Below are 23418 nucleotides of genomic sequence, written 5' to 3'. Positions count from 1 at the left end.
TTTAAATGGTAAATTTGAAGTTCATGAAAGGCTAATGTCTTCGGAAAAGAAAGGTTAGTGGCTGGTAGTTTATCACACCTTCAGAAAATATACCTTAACGATTGTGTTCATTACAGTTCACACTTATTTTTCATTTATAGGGCGAAAACGTTATTTATAGGCTATTTTTAGAGATTGTAATAAGGATGGTTAACTTAAAAATAAAGACTTTAGGGTAACATTATTAATTCTCCTGAAATCAAAATTTCCTGAAACTAGACTCAATGAAGTAAACCCAAACCCAAGAAATTCAGCTGAAAATTTTGGGCTCTTGATTTACTAATGAAACTTTTATTCACCTAACTCAACTACTCTCCAAGAAAGCGAAAAACCTTCTACTAAAATTATCCTAAAGTAAAATTCGAAATAAGAGAATTAATCATATTAAAAAGAAGCAAAGGAAAGGAAATGTAAGTTTCAGGAATGATAAAAGAGTCTGAAGATGCAAGTGATATTGTGAGCCACCAGATTCTCGTTGGCAACCATGAAAGTCTTGGATTATTCTCAAAGTTACTATTTTTCCTCAAGTCCTTCATGGAATGATTCAGCCTCTTCACCCCAGACTCAATTAGCTAAGGCAAAACTAACACTATATGGCAATATATTCCCTGACAATAATCGTTTGATTTACCTAGGCCTTATACTTGAAGAACGATTTTATTTTCGCCATTTCATTAAAACAAAAATAAATAAATGCTATAGAAAAATTCGAATAATCAGAGCAGAATTATACAGAGCTTGGGATTAGTATTAGAAAACACTAGGCAAATCAAATCTTACAAATAAATTTATAACCTCAAATCAGTTACGAGCTCATTGTATATTGTGCTTGGAAAAAAACACGACAGCAAAAAGTTTATACTTTTTAACTTTATACTTTTTGTAAGTGAAGTAATAAGGCCTCTGCCTTTTATGTACCTACTTGTTGGAATGTTCACTAAAAATTTGTCCTCATAAATTCAAAATTTGTTCTTGATTTAGTCAGGCAATTGAAAAGGAAAAAATATATATTTAATATTTGTCATTTACAGAATAAATATCAAACAATAAAAGTTGCATTTTATGAACCAGAAGACAAATAAATTTTGTTTAATACGTGAGTAAAACCAAAACACTGAATGGATATATACAACAAAATAAGATAATCGACTGTTTAGTGACCAGTAATAGCTGTGATAATAAGCTATTTAGTGACCACTTTTTTGTATTACTAGGGGGTTTCAACGCCTACACGGGTACGAGTATGGAGGTTGGAGACACACAGGTGGATCTTGGAAACCCTTGTTTATCAGAAATGGAGAGTATGGTTGAATTGTATGGAAGAAAAGGATTCCCGAAAGTTAGGACAAGCAAAGATGAAACTAGGAGGAAAAATAGGTGGGGCCATAAGATGATAAATTTTTGTTGTGAGGGTCGGTTGATATTTTTGAATGGAAGGGTGGGAAAAAATCATGAAAGGGGTGATTTTACGTGTTTTGGTTGGGGGAAGCCTAGTGTGATTGATTATATTACGGTTGATAGGAGGTTATGGGAAAATTGTTAGGATTTTTATGTTATGGATGTTATAGGATCAGACCATCAGGTTAGGTTGAGGAAAAAGGCAGGAGAGGCAAAGAAATGGATGAAAGAGACGGAAGGTGAGAGATTTAGTTGGAGAAATTAGGGAAAGATGGAAGATAAGGGTAGGAAGGTGATGAAGCAGCAGATTTGGGTAGTTTGTATGGAGGAAAACCATATGAAAAAATTGTTGGATATATATATATATATATATATATATATATATATATATATATATATATATATATATATATATATATATATATATATATATATATATATATATATATATACTGGGAGAAGGGAAATTAGAAGAAGCCGTGGAAGAAATGCAGTGGAGTATCAAATAAGAAGGAGATGGTGAGAAATACAAATGAATTCTTTGATGAGGATTGTTGGAGGCTGAAAGAAAAACTTGTTCATCTTCTCAGGAAAGTGAAAGGAGGCCTGAATGACAAGGAAATGAATAAACAATTATCGGAGTACCGAGCAGAGGGAAACATCTACAAGAGGCTATTAAAAAAGAGAAAAAAAAAGAAGTAGAAGAGATTAGGACCACAAAGATCAGCGAGGAATACTTTTAAAAAGACCCAAAGCAGTTTTGGAGAGAAGTAAGGCGGGAATTCAATGCCAACGACCAATACATACCTCCAGCTGAGTCGTGGACAACATACCTGGAGCAGTACACTAGCAAAAGGGAGCAATATGGAGACGAAATAGGGAGTTTAGCAGAGGAGCTACGGGAGCAGAATGGTTTCCCCTTAAGACAAGAGGATTATAGTCTCTTATAACCGATCAAGTTAGAGGAAGTATGGGCAAGCCTAAACACAATGAAGGGATTTTAGGCGCTGGTGGGGGGTGGAATACCAGCAAAGATTTGGAAAATAGGGAAAACAATTCTAGTACCAGCTTTAGCAGCAGTTTATCAGTTTTGTGACTGAAAAAAGGAAATGGCCTGATCAGTGGAATTTGTCATTAGGAATACCAATTTTTAAAAATGGTAATAGGCAGGATCATAGTAATTATAGAATAATAACTTTAGGAAATGTGATGAGTAAGATTTTTTCCAAGGTTATAGAATCAAGATTAGGGAAGTGGTTGGATGAAAAGGACCTGTTAGAGAAGTATAGGAAAGGAAAAGGGAGAAGGTTATTTGTAGCTTTTTTAGACCTAAAAGGAGCATATGATAATGTGGATAGTCACCTGTTGATGTTAAACCTGTTATCTTTAGGACTGCCCCATTATTTTGCATTGTTGCTGTGCGAAATGTATAAGTACGTGAAGTTCGTAGTGAGAGTGGCGGGAAGGTGCTCAACTCCAGTGCTATCTTTATTGGGACTAAAGCAGGGATGTGTGCTGTCACTGAAATTGTTTACCCTTCATTTAAATGATACCTATGAATTTTTCGTCAAGAGCAATGCACCAATGATATCGATAGATTTGCTTAAACTGTGCTTACTACTATTTGTTGACGGAATCGTATTACTGGCTGAATCAAAGGAGAAAATGCAACAATTATTAGAGACTACGGACGTTTATTTGGAAGAGAAGGAGTTAATCCTGAACACATCGAAGACAGTGGTGATGGTATTTGGTCATAAAGCCATGGAAAGTGAAGACGTGAGTTTTTCTTTAAATGTGAAACTATACCAGTGAAAAATGAATTTGTTTATCTTGGGTTAAAGTTTACTAGTAATGGGAAATTCAGTGGCCATCTGGATCTAGTGAATGTAAGAGGGAGGTATATTAGCGGTGAAATAACGAGGAGTAGTCTTAGACAGGTTAGAGATATTAGAGTAAATAAGAGGATTTGGACAAGTAAGATAGTGCCAGCGATGCATTATGGAGCAGAGGTCTCGGGCTATCGTAAAGGTCCAAAACTTGAGGTGGTTACGATAAGATATTATAAGAGGATGTTAGGACTATGGGATTCGTTTAGTAATTTGGTAATCTAAGGCAATTTAGATATAGCTTTGCTGCGATCTATGAGGCTAGTGACCATGGTGAGATATTGGGTTAGGATACTGGGTATGTAGAAATTTAAGGTAGCCAAGGATACCTAAAGGCGTTGAGACAAAAAAGTAAAGCAGGGTGGCCGGCGGAGATTAAGGATATCTTAGATAAGTGTGGATTAGGGGAATGGTGGAATGAAGGAAAGGGGATTATGCGTATGGAGATAGTAGTAACAAGGGAGATACAAGAGAGGTTGAAGAACCTAGAAATCCAGATATGGTGGGTAAGTCTGGATCGTCCAGGATCGTTAAAATTTTATAGACAGATAAAGGGTAGTTGGGGAGAGGAGGTATTTTGGAAGGCTGGGTCAAGTAGAGAGGATTTGAAGGCTTATTTGGATTGGAGGGGAAATGGATTTTTGATTGGTGAGAAAAGAAAGTATCAAGGGAGAAAAGGGGAGAAGGTGGAATCTATTGCTTGTCCTATGTGTGGATCTCAGGATGAAAGTTTGATACATTTTTTGTGTGAATTTAGATTTTTATATATGTATTTATGGACACATTTCTTGTCAATTTATATTTGGTAGCAATGCATGGGGTTTTTACTTTTGAAATAATTTTGTTCAATCACATACTGGTTTTGATCTTACTTTCTAATATAGCAAGAAGTTCCTCCTCTAGAACTTCATTGTTTGATTTAATTTCTTAAGAAAAACTTTTTTTGCCTGCTGACCAATCGACAACATTGCACAGGAAGTGATCTCCTGATTCAATGGCTTCAAGTAATCTGTTCATTCTATTTAGTTCAATCGGACATTAAAAGGAAAGAGGATCGATTTTGCAGCTTGATAGTAAGTTAAAATTTGTTCTCTTTTCACTATTACATTTTTTTTATACTTGAAAATATAAGGGATTTAAGTTCGAGGGGGAGATTGTCCAGTTATTAATGAAGTACATTTTATATGGCAGGTATACAATCAAAAAGTGATGTCTATGCAGGCTGGATTATTCTTCAGTATCTTAACTTTTTCTGGAAACTATTCTTAGGCGTAAGAAATCGTTTAGTGATTACTAATTCTGAACCACCTAGATCACCCCGTTAAATTTACATCATTTTTAGTCCATTTTACATAATTCCAACATCAAATAGTCCACATTTTGAATATTTTCAATCCCCGCATTCAACATAAGAACTGGTCATTGGATATCGAATTCGGTCTCATTTTATCCTTTTATACAATGTAAACACAGGTTCTAGACCCCACCCAGATCACCCAATCAATTCTCCCCATTTTTAATTGAGTTCACACCATTTTAAGTTAAGGTTTACTAGAATTTGATGCATTTTTAAAATAAGAGTTTAATTTTATTCCAATTTTTCCTATATTACTAATGAAATGAAATAATTTAACATGATTTAATATTTAGTGGATAGTTCAATATCAATATCTAAATAATTGTTATTATTTTTCCCTTTTTTATAACATTTAAAATTATACGTTTTATTTTTTACTCTTAGGTGTAAAGAATGTTTATCAAAACTCGTTTTATCAAAACTCTTAGGTGTAAATAGATAATTTCTTATTACCTTCCCATTATTTTATAACTCTATAAAAGTCTCCGTAGCGTAACTTATTAAAGTGCTTGACCAAAAACCGGAAAACTACGTGTTCAAATGCAGTAGCTGGCCAATTTTTTTTTAGCGATTCTGTATATCAAATAAAACACAAAAGGATTGTATACAATAGTCTTGGCTTTTTTCCCAAGAACCTTTCACTCGCTGACAGAATTCTGGGAATAAATTTAAACACGCGTCAGAAGCATGTTTGCAATTGTATCTGACTTGTTTAAAAGAGCTCTATTACAGAATCCAGTTCCAGAAGTACTCATTTGAAAAGAATTATAAGATGTCGAAATCGAAGCTTTAGGTAATGACATGTTATTCGGTTAGATGGCACAGGACTATCATCTTGCCTGTATATTAATAGGAAAAGGATGGTTTTTATTTTTAAAGTTTCGGGGAATATAGTACAGAAAGTAAGAAGCTTCTATATCTATGGTTATACTTTAACAGAATTTTCGCAATACTTAGGCTATAACCATTTATTTTCACTTGCTTCATTAATTTTTCACGAGGAAAAACCTGTAATTTTTTCAGTAGTTCCATTCTCGTTTAATTGTATCTTCATTTGTCAATTCAGCTGATTTATGCAGAGCAAGCAATTCTAAAAAGAATGACCTAGCAGTTTCATACTCAGCCTTTCCTTCTGTTATTCTTAGATATTTTTCAAGTATTTCAATTAGAACTGCGTAAAGACCTACCTAATTAAGGGGTAACAGAGCAAAGGCAAATAAAACTGAAGCACTAAATATAAAGTTAAATGCTAAGAAAACGTTATTAACATTTCCATAATATTCAAAACTATTCAAATATTCAAAACATAATGTTGCATAATATTCAAAATCTCTTTTCTAATTCTTCTTACATATATATTTGAAAATAAACTTTAAATAACATTCTGTGCATCTATTCCCTAAAATTTCCTTCTTATATAATCAACACACAAATGACCACACTTTACATCGTTAAAATTTTGGACTTTAGTAGAGTGATAGGCAATTTATTTATTTGAACTCACTACATAGTTAACAATTTCATTTTCAGGTTGGAGTCCAAACGAATCATAAAGTTCTACAAATGAGTGCTTACGATCATTGAAATAAGAAGTCCAATTGTGTCCCAGGTGATCTCATGTAGTCATGATTGATTGAACCATATTCTTTTTTCTTTATTTTACCGGGTAAGTTGTCTTGAGAAAAAAACTCGAAAATAAGGAATATGACGTAGTTCATTCAATATATCAAAATTTGTCAGTGATAACATGTGCTTTTTGATTCTTTTTGACGTTCCCCGTCTTTGGAAACGATCATTCTTTGAATTGTGATCTCAGCTTCAACAATTTTTCTGGGTTTTCCTCCATGTATGTACTTAAACCACTTCTACTTCAATTTTCGTGGGTCTATCATGGTTTTTGGGAGCTTCAACTACCACTTCTAATCCAGATCCAACAATTTTGTGTGTACCGGGTAATTTTAAACCACGACTTTTTGATGCAGTCCCCAGTAATGTTCTACCTTCACCTTTTGAGGAATCAGTAATTTTATAAACAGTTTTCTTTTCAGCATAAGTACCTAATGCACCTGCACCACTTGTTAGAGTAGCTTTATCTATTGCAGCTGCTATTTGTATTTAAAATGGAAGTAAGCTACTATTTTTAATCAGTTGGTAATATGATATAATTATATAGGCATCTTTATTCTTTGTTTTTACTTGCTCAGTTTGTTCAATTTGTTTTCTTTTAAGCAATAATGTAACAGGTTCTTAAAAAATAAATTTTTTTATTCATATTTGTAAATTTTCTTTTTTCTTGAAACATCTGTTCATTTTTACTTTTTGAAAAGGTTATAAATGAATTTTGTATTCAGTAAAGTCAGGTTTTTTAATGATTTTAAATTTTTCAAGAAGAGATAAGAACGGAAATCCTGTATGATTTTGAAGTAGTTGTTTGCAGAATAAATCAATATCTTATCCTTTATTTTCAGTTTTATATTTTTAAATCTTAGTCACCTGTCTTTTATTAAGTATTAGTTTAACAGTTTCTCATTCATTCACTTTTTTTGGTTTACTTGCAGTTTAAATTTTTGTTTTGTATCGAAACACGTTTTAATTTTTTTTTTGAATTCTGATAAATAAATTGTATACTCTTCCATTTATTAGAGAATTATTTTTATAGATAAAATTCCCATGTAAGGATTTTGTAATACTCTTTTCAAAAAACTTCATAGACTAGATATTTGTTTTAACCTTTCTTTCATTTTCTTCTGAAATTTTTCATACGGATATTTTTGTAACATATTTACAACAACGGATTCTAGATTATCATAACGTTTACTTAATTTACTCAAACGAATTTCAGATATAGCCTGTTTATGAGTGAGCGTCATTAATGTTGAGAAGTTAACTCCATCTGCATCAATTTTAGGGTTTGCAACGTTTTTCATTCTTTTATTGTTAGCATTAGTTGCTTTATCTATTTATTTTATAGATTTTTTTTTTTACAAATACCCCTTTACCACTCAAGCATTATTGTTCCAGATAATTTATCCTCCATCATCCCTATAAATTTTTTATTGACTGCAAGGAAGTTATAAGGGTTATTTTTTTTTTAATCTGGAGTACAAAACAAATCCTCCTTTACATTTAAGGTATCATAAGATTTCTTACTACCACGAACTGTTTGATATTTGGATAATCTTTTTAGTACAGTTGCTAATTCTTCCTCGCAAAACGAATCCTCCTTCACATCCAAGGTATCATAAGTTTTTTCGTTACCATGAACCGTTTAGTACTGTCGCTAATTCTTCCTCACAAAACAAACCCTCCTTCACATCCAAGGCATCACAAGTTTGTTCATTAGCATGCACTGTTTGATATTTGGATAAACCCTTTAGTACTATGGCTAATTCTTCCTCAGAAAACAAATCCTCCTTCATATTCAAGGTATCACAAGTGTTTTCGTTACCACGAACTGTTTGATATTTGGATAAAAACAAATCCTCCTTCAACTTCATCAAAAAACAAAACAACGTCCTCAAAAAACAAATCCTACTTCACATCCAAGGCATTGAAATTTTTTTTGTTACCACAAACTGTTTGATATTTGGAATATCCTTTAGTACTGTAGCTAATTTTTCCTCACAAAACAAACCCTCCTTCACATCCAAGGCATCACAAATTTGTTCATTAGCACGCACTATTTGATATTTGGATAAACCCTTTAGTGCTATCGCTAATTGTTTCCCAAAAAAGAAATCCTCCTTCATATTGAAGGAATCACAAGTGTTTTCGTTACCACGAAGTGTTTGATATTTGGATAAAAACAAATCCTCCCTCAACTTCATCAAAAAACAAAACAACTTCCTCAAAAAACAAATCCTACTTCACATCCAAGGCATCGAAAGTTTTTTTGTTACCACAAACTGTTTGATATTTGGATAATCCTTTTAGTACTGTCGTAAATTCTTCCTCATAAAACAAATCCTCCTTCACATCCAAGGTATCACAAGTTTTTTTTTAATATTCCTCTACATCTTTTGCTGCAACTCTATCTTAGTTTAACATATTCTCAATATCTTCTGCCTATCCCTCTTTAACTCTTTTCTTATCATTAATTGTTGCCCCATTCCTATCTTTAATTTGGACAAGTTTAGATTGACCACCACCCCCCCTCAATTTATTAACCTGACAGATCAATATTACAAACACTCTGAGCATCAAGCTAGGTTTTCTAAAGCTAATATACTTAATGTGTGAGGACCGGTGGAGGGGGAGGGAATAGTAATCCATAGTTTTGAGATCGAATTATTTTTCATTCCATGAATTTCCTCCTCTAAACAGATATTTGGATTTTATATATCCAAAGATTCATTATCTTCGAATCAAAGGCTTGCCGCTTTTGATTTGTTTTCGCTTTATTTTTATCAGTATCCCTAAAAAGCGATGAAAAATTCATAGGAATATTTCGTTCAATCCCGAAATATCATGCCCTCCCCCCCATTATGGGTAGTTTAAAAATTAAAATCATCCACAATATTCCACTAAAATGTACCATCCCAAATATTTACAAAAGATTTACAAAAGTGCGACCCCTCTAAAATAGGGTTGTTTGAAGCGCTCATTTCAATGCTGAGATTTCCATCAATATTACTTACTATCTCGGGTTTTTTCTAACTTTTTCAAAATCAGGAAAACATGGCTGCAAAATCAGGAAAACATGGCTGTAAAAATAGATTCTTTTGATGCTTAACTTTTCTACAAATTTTGGGTTCTATTATCCTAGGCTGATCCTTAAGTACAGTTAGTTTTCGTTACTAAGTCGTTTTCTTTTTTTTTATTTGATTACAGGTTTGAGAAGATACATTAAAGCAAATAACTATAGTATTGGTCCAATTGAAGATATATTTAAATTAATTCATTAAGTTTTTTGAGTACTGGCCTATGGTCCTTAGAACATTCGAAACAGTGGCTTGGAAAAAATGTCTATGCAAAAACAACCCTTATACACATGATGCTGTTGAAACGTCTGTAAAAAAAAAAGTCCATCGTGTTGATCATTAATAAAATTTTGACAATAAAAGGCAAGCATGAATTAGTTTAAAAGTAAAGGTACCTGCAAAGAAGTCTTTTAGAGGAAAGCAGAAGGATCCAAAATTAAGACGAATGATCAACAATAAAACTAACGCAAATGAGAAACAATAAAGCTGCAGTGGGTAAAAAGTTCGTAGTTGGATATGGGTCTCAGTCGGGTGGTATCGCCTCACGGTGGTCACTGCCTCGATCGAACAATTCATTGGATTGTTCGGGGTGCTCTTAATTGAGTGTCCTGGGTGGTCTTGTAATGATTCAAATTTAGAAGGACCAAAAATACTACCATGTGTAGAATAAATGAAACCCAAAACGAATTAAATCTAAAACAAATAATAACACAAAGAGTGAATACAAAAAATACTGATACTGATGACTAAATAAATTTTAAAAAGCGTGGATATTACACGTAGATTTTCTTGTATAAGATCAGGATAGCCACAGAAAACATGAAGAAGAGGAGATCAACATCATCGATGCAATTGAGATGCTTGAAGCTATGAAGAAACTTTTCGAAAGAATATCTGAGAATGAAATCAATGATTTAATTGACAATGCAGCAGTGTTTCCCTAATGGATGGAAGTCGATTGAGGGATCAGATATCATAGTTGGAGATTTAAATGATTTCGTTTTGACAGTCAACCTCTTAGTCAAATTAAGATCTCAATGCCTCATTTCTATAGAAAACGTTTCAGAATACGGCTTGATACATTGATCACAATGATGGTAGATTATCTCAGAGCTTACTTTATCACATTTCAGCCATTTTGGTCCTTACTTCATCCACCTTTAAGAAAAGGTTTTCGGTTGCAGACAGCTAGCCAGGAACAATGTTTCTTCCAAAACCAAGAAAGGACTTCAGACTCTACTTTTCTTTAAGTAGAGCTTGAAGTTCTGTTTAAGTTTTTGCACGGCCCCACTTTCTTCAGAGATATTGTAGGTGAAGGAAATCGCTGGCAACATCAGTTTAAGCAATCTAATCGTCTTTGCAAATTGGCTGCGACAACACATGTTCTAGTTGCTGCTGCCAAAAGAACATTTAGCAAGCTTAAGTTTGTTAATGATTTGCTGAAAACTGTCATGGTTCATGCTAGACTAGATTCCCTCATGTTGTCATTAAATGAGAAAGACCTCACGATGCCAGTGACTTAAACAAGATTGTTCAGCACTGGTCCACTTTGAAGATACGGCGAATACAAATTTAGCTCTATTTTGTTACACATTTACGCAAGATGTATTCTGATTTTGCTTCTTGTTTGTCCCCGTAGATAAGTATAAACGAAAAATTATTGTATATTATAAATTATTATGAGTCAGATATGATCTAGGAGGTGTTAAATTGAGATGAGCTCGTCCCTCCTGACTTGGGTGCTTCGAACCACACCTGCGTCCAGGAATGCTCTGAGGTTCAATGTATATTGTATTTTATACCATATTGCCTATAGTAAAAACCGAAAAGTATGGTAAGTTTATAAGACTGGAAATTTTCACTAGAGCTGATAATAAATAACTGGCACCATCTTGCGTTTAGTGGTTTTATTTGACATTAAATTGCGGCATAAATACCATTTTAAGTACTTTACGATGTTGGGAAGCGTAAAGAAAGTGGTATTAGGTCGTCTGGGATCTAACAGCTCAAAGCTAACCTGCCTATGTTATTCAGATAGCCCTTGCATTGACATTCTATTAGTAGTTTACATATTCTTTTGTGTTTTAAGCCAATTGGAGAACAAATTTTGTTCCCCCTTACCCAGTAATCAGACTATAAAATATAGATGACTACCAAAAGTAGTAGAGATCAGGATATGCCTGGGCGACAGACAAAGAGCAGGGTTGCCAACTCGACAGTTCCTAGTCAAAACAACACATTCCCATGCGCCTGGTTACAATCCCATAAGAGGGTAAAAAAGTGAAACCTATTAGAAATTTCAAACATAAGATGGCAAAACAAAACAATTTTTTTAAATTTTAGACAGAAAACGACACATTTCCGAACTGAGGATTTAAAAAAAAATATTTCGTTCTTCACTAAAATCTTGCTTTGAAGAATCTTGCTAGTGAAGAAGTTTTCACTAAAGTCATGTCTTAAGTAAAGAAGTTTCTTCAAAGCAAGGGAATGACATGTTTATATGAGTATCGAACTAATCGAATGCTTATTGAACTAAATCATTTTGCATGAATATTTATATGGAATATTTTTGTTTTCATTGCATTCGATCTTAACTGTCCGCTTTGAAAGGGGTTTACAAGGCGAAACCTATCTATAACCTATCTATAAACCTATATAACTGCCAAAAAATCTATCTCCAGTTTTGGAGATTTGAAGATTGAAACATTTTAGCAAAAAATGACATATTTTTGGATGTTCAGTGGTCTTAAGAAAATACATAAAACTTTAAAAAATTAAAATTTTCCGGATAAGCAATGTAATACGAACAGAATTCAGATAGCTAGAGCTAAGCTTGGCAAATATGGGCTTATTTCTTAAGAAAACTTCATCCATTGACATACTGTCGAACCGATTTCTTTCGTTAGTTTCTTTCAGTTTAGCGTAACCAGATAGAGAGAGATAGATAGTGAAAGAATAGATAGGAAATATATAATTTGGGCTATAAATTTGTACATTGGGGAGGTTGGGGTAGACTATTTGGACTGTGTAAAGTACTATGTGCTCATGATACTTCCTTGTCATATAGTACACACTCGAGAATGTATATCGCGATCATAAGACAATAACTGGTTTTCATGGTCTGTATACCAGACAAGTAGCTTCGGGTTGGTTGCAAACTACATTGTAGATATATTTTTATTAAATATTTAGCTGGTATTTTGGTTAGGCTAGTTAAGTTTAGGTTATGTTTTTAATAATATGTGGACTGGGTGCCCTTCTATAATTCTTTGTTGTAATTTCTATTATTTTATTACTAGTAAGTATATTTGTTTCACTATATTTTGGTATATTTCACTTTGACTAGTATTATCTCAAGTATTATATTTTTATCATGCTTAGGCATGATTCAATAGGATTAACCTACTTCACTTCTTGAGTGTTGTAGCTATAATAGATAAATACTCTGAATAAACAATAAAGACAGTTTTGGGTCAAAGTGAAAGACTCAGTATTGCCAACTGCAGTACAAATGTACTATTTTGGTACATTTCACCTCTAAAGGTGCATTCTGGTACAATAAAAAATTTTCTGGTACATTTTACAAAATGTGGTACAATATGGTAATTTGACTGGACGTCAGGACGTAGCGAGCGGAATTAATTGTAGTTTTTCTGTTTTCTCTTCTAGAGTTTTAAGTTTTCTTTTATACATTTTATTACATCTTGTGTAATAAATTGCATCAAATTGCATCAGGTGTATTATTACATCTGCACCATTAATGACTATGGGCGTTAAAATCTCCAAAAATGATGTCATCTGAATCTGGTATTTCTCTATATACTTCCTCTGTTATTTGGCCCATTATTCCATTATATCCTGACGGGTTATATATGTAAATAATGTACAATCCTTTTCCTCCTGGTAGAAATAGCTTAACCACCATCATTTCCATCCTTTCCCTCACTTCTTCATCCAATTCTAATTCAATTTCAGCAAAATGAGATTTTTTTTATTCCAATCAACACTCCTCCTTTACTGGTATGGATTCTATATTGTCTGATCACATTGTACCCATGAAACTCTGATTTTATATGGGTTTTCAACCACGTTTCCTGAATACTAAATATATCAATTTTATTTTCTAGGCAACTCATGAGCAGCAAGTCCTTCTTTCCTTTTATAACTGAACATGCATTCCAAGAAAGCAATATCATATTCATAGTTGTGTTGATGTAGCTGACCCTATCATCATCTCTACTTGGCACACATCAGCAATATGTCTCATGTCTAACTTGCATATTTTCATTGGATTTACAGAGTTGCAAAGCTTCCTGATTTTTTCATCTAGTGGGCGAGATCCAAAATTCACACGTCTTGAGATAATAGTAGTCCTACTGCAATTGTTTTAGCAGTATTCCTGACAATTTCATCTCTTAAGTGACTCATTGTTCTATTGACAATCTTGTACTCTGGTTTTAGTGTTCTAGAAGCTTCATTTTGCACTACCTATTTATAACTTCCATATACTACGCTGGCTCAAATATATCTCATCTGATACTTATCTGCTACCATTAATATTTCCCTGTTTCCCCTTCTAATAGGACATGCTGAAGATGTAGTTGAATGTCCACCCTTGCAATTAGCACAACAGTGCTGCCTTGCTGGATCATTAATTCCTTTGTCTTTCAATGAGCATTATTTTGAAAAAAAGCTTGCCTGTGCATCTCAGGCAGGTAGATTCTTTTGCTCTGCAGTCTTTCTGTTAGTGTCCATAGCGTTGGCATTTGTAGTATTGCAACACCCTTCGATTTTATATAAAAACTTCTTTCTTTTTATCGTCACGATTATATTTCTTTTGGCGCAACTCTTCAATAATTGGGATTGGTGAATCAATGCTCTCTTTAATTTGTTCATCAGTCAGGATTCAAGGAGTTCCTTTGATGATGCCCGTGCATGTTTTTTGGCATTCTTGCTGTCCTAACAGCCAAATTTCCAACTCTCTATCTGCATACATTCCTTGGCATCTTCATCATTTTGTAGGAACATAGTCATTTTTGTTCTATCATGATTTACCTCAAATTCTAATTTTTTTAATCTTGGTCTTTTCCTTCAGAAACTTGGAAATCTCATAATCACCGCTAAATTTTTCCTTGACGTTTTTCACTTGAAGCATAACTTGATTGTTAAAGATTTCTTAAAATGGATTTTCCACCTGTGCTTTAGTATTAGCTTTGATCTCTTGCTTTTTAGACTGTCTTTCATCTGAAATACCTGGTGATGCATTACACCGCTTTCGTTTTTGTGTATGGCTTGAACTGTCCATAAGGCCCTCAGCCTCAGCTGGATTTATAACTTCATTAAGGTCACTTTCACATTCATTCAGTGGACCTTCCTCTTGAGAATGAGCCTCAGATTTGTTACAAGTTGGTATTTGTTACGAGTTGGTATACTTGTATACTCATTAGAAACTTTTAGGACTTTTAGCATGATTCTTGTTTGATTGTCCTGTTGGTTAATATTTTGCAGGTTGGGGACCATTCCAGGCATCTGTCCATGGTTTGACATACCTGTTGCATATTGAATGCTTGTCGCTGGTGCAGCTTGATTACTGGTTGACTGATTTGTCATATAAACTGGAAAATGTCACAGGAATAGGTGATAGATTGATCTGATACATGTTCACTGGCAATGTCACATGGTTTGATGGTATACTGCTCTGAAGAATAGGCTGCATGATATTCTGTTGGTTCATGAGAATAGAAGGGCTTAATGCTTCAAGTTCACTAGGTCCATTCACATTCATGGATGGCGAGAGAACAAATTGTCCAGGATCCATATCAGATCCTTTTTAAGTGCCTTAGCACCTGTTTCTCCTCACTTTGTTAACTCACTAGCACTCTTCTAATACACCAAACTCTCAAATTCTCAGTAAACCACCTAAGTCCATAAATTATTTTTAATATCACCTCAGCAATTTTTCATATTTCCAAATAGGCTAATAGCAGCAATTCCCAAAACAAAAACCTTCAGTTGCTGAAGAATCGGTTTTAGAACCTCAATGTTGAAAAGCTTCAATAGCGAAGAAAGGTGCCAGAAGTAAGAAATTAGACCAGACAACATTGACATCTAACTGGAATATTTACCCCAAGGGTAAACATTACATCAGTAAAAGGCCTACAGGGAAGCTGCGCTGCATTTTGTGTAACATTGACTTCTCAGGAAGTAGTTTCTGTATAAGGTGCCATTTGAGCAATCTACACATTTGAAAAAAGTGTGTTCGATTCTTTTTGCAGTTTCATTAGACCAGATTAATACCGATGTTCTGGAAGCAAATGAAGACATACTTTTGAGTAGCCAGAAAATTAGACGGGCAGAATGAATTTGAAGTGGATTTGTGGCACATCATAACTTTTCCAATCAACATTATGAAGGAGCTACCTGAAACATTGTCGAGGGCTTTTCCTGACTCTAAAATTGCAAATTAAGTTCAGTTTGGTCGCACAAAAACCACAAACGTGATCAATTCAATAATTGAAGAAGATGCGTTTGATAACCTGTGCTGCCACATGAGAAAAAACTGTTTTTCTTTAGTAATCGACGAGAGTACTAACGAGTAAATTCCGAAAGCCTAGTGGTTGTAGTTTGTCATGTCGATGAAGTGAAGGAAGATCAGAGTGGTGGATGGAAAAAAGTTGTGACAGACTCATTCTTGAAGCTGATTGAAGTAGAGCATTGCACAGTTGGAGATCTACACACAGTGTTAACAAACCTTCTGTTTGAAGAAATTGCAGTGCCAAAGCAGAATCTGATCGGTTTTGCATCAAACATTTCATCTGTCATGGTAGGAAGAAAAGGTAGTGTGCAAGCAAAGCTTTCACTTAATTTACCGTGCCTATTTGTTCTCGGGTGCACATGCCATTCAATCCATTTGTGTGCTAGTACAGCAAGTCAGAAGCTACCTAAACACATTAAAGGATTCTGTCAGGATATCTGTAATTACATTAACAGATGCCCTAAAAGGGCTGGAGAGTTCATTAAAATTCAGAAATTCATAGAGCTTGACAAGCATACGATTCTGTGCCATGTCAGAACTAGGTGGTTTTTCCAACTCCCATTAGGTCTGCACTATATCGAGCAATGGGAATGATTGACACTTTTCTTTTGGAGTGAAAAGTTTAAAGAAGAGAACAAGCAATCAATGCCATAGCTATTCTGTAGATGTTACTGTCACCGATCTTGGAAGCATTTATTTATTTCATATTATACATGCTACCGTTTGTTACAGACCTGTATAGAAAATTCCAGTAAGAGGAGACACAAATACACATTCTCAACAATCAGGCTGGTGAGCTTAATAAAGCAATTTTAAGTCATTTTTTGAAGACACTGTAGATGGAGAAAACAGAAGCATCTCTGAAACAGCTTAGGGACCGAAAGCCTTTCCGAGATATGAAAGAATTATATTGTGGCAATTGTGTAGAGGTCCTGTATATCAACGAAAAGATTTTGTTAACAGCTTCAACTACTTTCAAGACAACATGCGCAAAATACTTGATAGAACTGAGCGACAAAATAAGGAAAATACTTTTCAGTTCAAAGTACGGGTCAACTAAAAGGCTGGAGAGAATAGACCCAAATATAGCAATGTCTTCCAACTATGGGAACTTGAGCATTGTCCTGTAAGTCACTCAGTTGCCCAATTTGGCAAAGGAAAGTGATAAATAAAATCTTGCCAAGGAATGGAAATGTTTGTCATTCTCTCTGATCTCAAGATGCATGCAGACTCTGACCCAGTTCATTTCTGGTTTAAAATAGTAGAATGGTGCGGTAGTCCTCAAATAAAATGTTTTCCACTCTTGGGGGAATTCATGATGAAGATTTTGATCCTGCCTCATTCTTTATATTTTTTTATCTTTTAGTTTCTCTTTTACTGCCCAAGTTGTTGTTTTAATTGTTCATCGTTTACAAAGGGAATTGTAATTAATAAACTTTTGCAATAAAAACGGAGTACTTTTGGCTGACTTTATTGATAATAGTTGTCATTAGTGGAGTTTATTCCATCATTTCTGTTGTTACGAGCTGAAGACGTTCTCTTATACGTATTGTCAAACATCTTGTAACGTTAACTCTATTTATAGATTGGATTTATTTTGTGCGTGCATTATTCTAACCGCATATCGCTCCTATTCATGAGGTATATAGAAAAATAGCCATATATCATTTCTGACATGAGTACTTTTCTTTCTGTTGAAATTTCTTTAGAAAGAAAGCAATATCCATGAACCAATTTGGTGATTTACATTTTGATGGTAGTGTAATTTGGTCAATAGTGTCATTCTAAATGGCATGTAATCTTTTAAATCTTTTACATTAGCTAATGATTAATTTCGCTTATTTTTATCAATTAGCAGATATTTAGTTTTTCGCATAATACTTGTTAACGAGTTGGTCTTTAGTAAATTGATTGGGAAGATTTGCCAGTTTAAGAGTTTCCTAAAGGTCTTTCTTAAAAATATAAACACTCATTGATCACAATTAAAAGTTTTCCCACTAAGCTACTTTTATTATTTAACTGATTGAGATCTTCGGCCTAAATAGCCAACAAAAGGCCTTTTGTTGACTTACAACATAATGCAATAACAACATTACAATATAACGCCTTTCTAAGGTTTTAAATTTTTTTTTGCGCGGTTAGATTTTTGAGGTTTAACCGACCATTTTCCTTAATTAATACAGCAAACACATTCGCAGTGAAAAATAGTATAGCCCAGAAAAAAAGACCACGAAAAATATCTCAAAAGGCTCTTCTTTTTTATTCTCCCTAAATGAGCTTTGGTAGAGTGACCACTGGGTAAACACTGACAAATATTATTTATCACTGCAGCTATTGGCCAAGGTAGATATTTTTCGCCGTGATTTTCGTTCTCGATTCTTTGGTAATATTTCATTTTAAGGATTATTTCTCATCTGTTATTTTGAGACAGGCATTTAACTTACGTTCATTCCTTCGCTGAAAACATAATTTTTAAGAACAGTTCCTGTTGCCAGTTGCAAGAAAAGGAGCCATGTAGTTCTAATATAATTGAAAAATCCCAATTTTTGCTGAATGCACTCATAAACGTAGTAAATTTCTTGGCGAATCCATAGTTCCAAGAGCTTTTTGATAGTCAAAAATATCATATGAGTCACAGTCATAAAAAACTGCTGTTATTACCCTAGTGTAATGATATCAAAAACTGCTTGGTAACAAACTGTTTATTCATTGATTCACTCATTTATTGCAACTCCAGTTCACTCATTGTGTTGTAATACGATATGCCAGCTATGTCATTTGACATCCGTCTTTCGATTGTTTTTTTATCCTTTTGTGTGGTTCAATTTCTAAGGTTAAAACCAGTATTTCCCTGTAATTAATACTGCCATGGCATTTTCACTAAAATATTGTATTTCCCAAAAACAAAGACCACCAAACAAAAAATCTCGTATTCTCCCTATCTGATCTTTTCTAGAGTGACCACTCGTGACTTATGACTCTCACATTAGAGGTTTCCTATTCTCTAATTGTGATCAATGGGGAAATACCTATCCTGGCATGAATGAAAAAACTCTAAACGTGATTTCAGTTTATTATCAAGTGACTTGTATTGCCTTTGTTTTAAATTATTTTGGGAGGAAGAGCCTGGTCTACGCTTAAATTGCTGGAATAATAGAGTCTGAATCTTACGACATAACTGTGAAGATAATTATCTACCGGAGTTGATTTCTGGCTTAGTTGTGACATAGCCCACATAGTTTGGTCTTTTGACTAAAACGAAACTTTAGTATTTTTCTTTTTCCTTTAAGAAAAAATTTGAATGTAAAAGGATGAACACTGAAGAACTGAAAACTATATGCAAAATTGTCAGAATTCTAATTCTTCATGTATAAGACCAAGGCATGCACAGCAAGTAGCTTTTTTCTTATGTGATTTTGTAACCATGTCAACTTTGGAGGAAAAGAATCAATTGAATCTTGCTGAAGTGAAAGAATGAACTAAAATGCTTCCAGAAAGGATGGCAACCTTTGGAACTTTGTCATGGAAACCATGTCAATTTTGGGTAAAAGAATCAACTGAATCCTGCTGAAGTGAAAGAACCAAATGAAAATCCTTTCAGAAGGGATGGCAGCCTTTGGAACTTAGTCATGGAAACCATGTCAACTTTGGGTAAAAGAATCAGCTGAATCTTGCTGAAGTGAAAGGATCAAATGAAAATGCTTTCAGAAGGGATGGCAGCCTTTGGAAATTTGTCATGGAAGCTGTCAACTTTGGGGGAAAAGAATCAGTTGAATCTTGCTGAAGTGAAAGAATCAACTAAAATGCTTTCAGAAAGGATGGCAACCTTTGAACATTTTCATGGAAACCATGTTGAATTTGGGATAAACAATCAACTGATTCTTGCTGAAGTGAAAGAATCAACTGAAATACTTTCAGAAAGGATGGCAACCTTTGGAACTTTGTCATGGAAACCATATCAATTTCGGGAAGAAGAATCAACTGAATCTTGCTGAAGTGAAAGAATCAAATGAAAATACTTTCAGAAGGAATGGCAGCCTTTGGAACGTTGTCATGGAAACCTTGTCAACTTTGGGCTAAATAATTAACTGAATCTTGCTGAGGTGAAAGAATCAAATGAAAATGCTGTCAGAAGGGATGGCTACCTTTGGAACTAAGTCATGGAAACCATGTCAACTTTGGGTAAACGAATCAGCTGAATCTTGCTGAAGTGAAAGGATCAAATGAAAATACTTTCAGAAGGGATGGCAGCCTTTGAAACTTTGTCATGGAAGCCGTGTCAACTTTGGGGGAAAAGAATCAATTGAATCTTGCTGAAGTGAAAGAATCAACGCAAAACCAAAAGAAAAGTTCGAAATAGATATAAAAAAAGACAGATTTAAGTTTAAACATGTCTAATGCTTCCCCCTTCCCCCACCGTGAATTAACCTGAGAGAACCTCCAACAGGTTGAACCCAACCCACCGTCAATTAGCATGAGAGGGTGGACTCTAGTTCAGCATTGTGGAGTGATATGCATGAGAGGAAAATTTTGATGTAAGTCAACCCGTAGTCACCCTGCGTGTGTTCCCCAGCGAGAACCTCCAACAGGTACGACTCTAGTTCGGCAATGTGAAGGGACACGCATGCACGGAGAGGTGTAGCATAAATGGGAGACAGGCAAGCTGTTTTAATGAGATCAAAACTTGAGAACACTGTCAAAAACCTAGAAAAAGAGCCCAATGACTTGTATGAAATATTTATGGTATCAGATCAATCTGATTCATCAGATCAATCTGATGAAGTGCCTAGCCAAAGTTCCAGTCTAGGTCCCAGTAACCGGTCGACCTGCCGGACCTGGCTATTAGATCTACTTAGTGCCATTAGACCTACAAATTGTTGTCAAATTAACGCATGGTCAGAAAAAACGGTGGCGATTCTCATTTTCCTGACAATTGTTCTAATTTTTATAATGTATTTCACCGGCCAATTTACGGGTTATTTACCATTTTAAGGATGTTTGTTTTTTTGTTTTTTTTTCGTTAAAATTCAATCGTAATTTTTTGTAATTAAGCAAAGAGAAAACTGGTTTTAATTTTGACAAAGCAGGGAACAAAAAATAAAATATAAAACTACAAACACAACCGAGAACACTCAATCTTATCTTTTTCTTTTCTTTTTACCACTCAGCGCGTCCCCAGGTGGCGGATAGGGGAAAGTCTTGCAGATATGCAGGGTACCTCCGGTGGTGATGGAGGCGCGGACCAAGGGGGGACCCAGCCCCTGGGGTCCTAAACCATAACTGGGATACCCTCGCCTGGGGGACATAAATTCAGGCGGAGGAGGGAGAAGGCCCCTCAGATGTAGACTGAGCTGGGCCCACCGGCGTGTGGACATGTCCCGTCAGCTTCAAACCTTCTCCCAACAATGGGTAAAATCGTATGGTATGGCAGATTATCATCGTGGGAGGATCATCTTCAGGAGGACAACTGCGAAAGGGCGGATGATTCAGCGACGAACAACAGCCTCTGCAAGTTGACGGAGAGGAGTGGCTTACCGCCGTCTCCTAACCAGCCTTGAAACCTCTCCTTTTAACAAATGAATTATGGGCTCTATAAATCAAAGCAGAATTACTACCGTGTCCGGGGAAACCGACGAACCTAGCAATTTGATGATGATGGCGAATGGAAGTAATATTGAACATACTACCACATACGGGGAAGCCGACGAGCATGCTACCGCGTACGGGGAAACCGACGAAAATGCTACCACGTACGGGGAAACCGACAAACATGCCACCGCGTACGGGGAAACCGACGATCATAATAGGCCTATGACAACCCCCGGACGGGATGAGGATACCCTACGACTCATCTCCACTAAAACTGTACTCAACATAGGAACACTCAACACCCGGACTCTAGCCAAACCAGGAAAAATGGATCTACTACTGAGATAACTAAACCGATACAAGTGGGACTTAGTCGGGCTATCTGAGACACACTTGCGAAAAACTCACTCACTGTCTTGCGAAAAAAGTCCTCATTATTCTCTCTTTTTTTGTTGTATTATGGAAAGGCAGTGTGGTCTTCGTCATTATTTATATATATATATATATATATATATATATTTATTTATATATATATATATATATATATATATATATATATATATATATATATATTTATATATATATATATATATATATATATATATATATATATATATATATATATATATATATATATATATATATATATATATATATATATATATATATATATATATATATATATATATGTATGACTGAAATTATTTTTATTTTTAGGTTGGAGCTTTGAAAATTTCCCAACGTAAAAAAAATAATGGAGAAGTGTAAGAGTGACACTTAAAGATGAACAAAATGTATGCCGAGATGAACCACGACAGCGACAGCTGGAAGATGTTCCTCCAGAAAGAGGATGCAATACGCTCGGTACACAATGTGTACAATTCAATCAGTGAAAGCAAAGAATGTAAGCGTAAAGATCCATTGCTTATCCTAATTACAAACACACTCCCTTCCTTGAAAAATTAGTAAGTTTGAGGCTGAAATAATAATTTTGTCATATCTAGCACATATAAGTCCTCGGACAACCCCACCTGTCTCTCAACATATGAATATTGGACCTGTCTACAACTCAAAGAAAAAGTGTCATAGAAATTTACTTCTTTTGTAATGGTGAATATTAAGATGTCGACTTTTACGACTAAGATGTCGTAGCAATATACTTTTTCATTTTTTTTGTATATTTATTGTACCTCAAAAACCAAACGAGTTTGTTACGTTTTACTTACCTTTTATTTATTTCATTTATCGAGGCGTTTAAAAACTACATATAAAGTTCGCCAACGCATGATAAACATACAGAAAAATTCGTGACGTACCCACCGGTACTTTGTCTTCTTTTAAAGCGCTATGATTCAAAACTCACAAAAATAAACGATAGGTAAGTCGATGACATAATCCTTTCCCCCGCAATCGAAGTAGGTGCTAGTGTTGACAAAAATATCAACGTGATCTAGCGAATAGTCTGACGTGGTATTTTTTTCAGCTTTGTAATCGTATTTTTCAAATAGTTCGTGGTAACGAACTGTAGTAAAGAGCGACCAGGCTCAATAGTAACCAAAACTCTAAAAAATGTGCATAAAAGACTCATAATAGTGTATCTCCTATTTGTTTAAAAACTGATATTAAATGACTCAGTATTGAGCTAATTTTACCAATATTCATGTCAGTTTAGAGAGGGGATGGATACTAATGATACAGGACAAAATAGATAAATTTTATTTGCTTTTACACCTCCCTAAACTTATTATTAGTGGAAATAAAATTCTACGAAAAATTGATTGAAGAATAACGGGTCTAATTTCTATAAAGCACTGAACAAAATAAAATATATAAACTACACTTTAACTAAAAGAAATAAAAATACTCCGAATATTTCGGCCCCATGTCCGGGAGCCTTTCTCAGCGGAAAAA

General features: G+C 34.6%; 1 long non-coding RNA gene across 1 annotated transcript; it reads left to right on the top strand.

Moving 5' to 3' along the window:
- Nucleotides 1–1934: 1934 nt before the first annotated feature.
- On the top strand, nt 1935–22949 carry LOC136026669 (uncharacterized). Its single transcript, XR_010617379.1, has 3 exons — nt 1935–4399; nt 6214–6349; nt 22225–22949. It is a non-coding gene; the product is annotated as an uncharacterized LOC136026669 (long non-coding RNA).
- The last annotated feature ends 469 nt before the right edge of the window (nt 22950–23418 follow it).

Source organism: Artemia franciscana, chromosome 4, assembly GCF_032884065.1.
Source record: "Artemia franciscana chromosome 4, ASM3288406v1, whole genome shotgun sequence".
Lineage (NCBI taxonomy): Eukaryota > Metazoa > Arthropoda > Branchiopoda > Anostraca > Artemiidae > Artemia > Artemia franciscana.
This window is presented reverse-complemented; position numbering and strand designations above follow the sequence as displayed.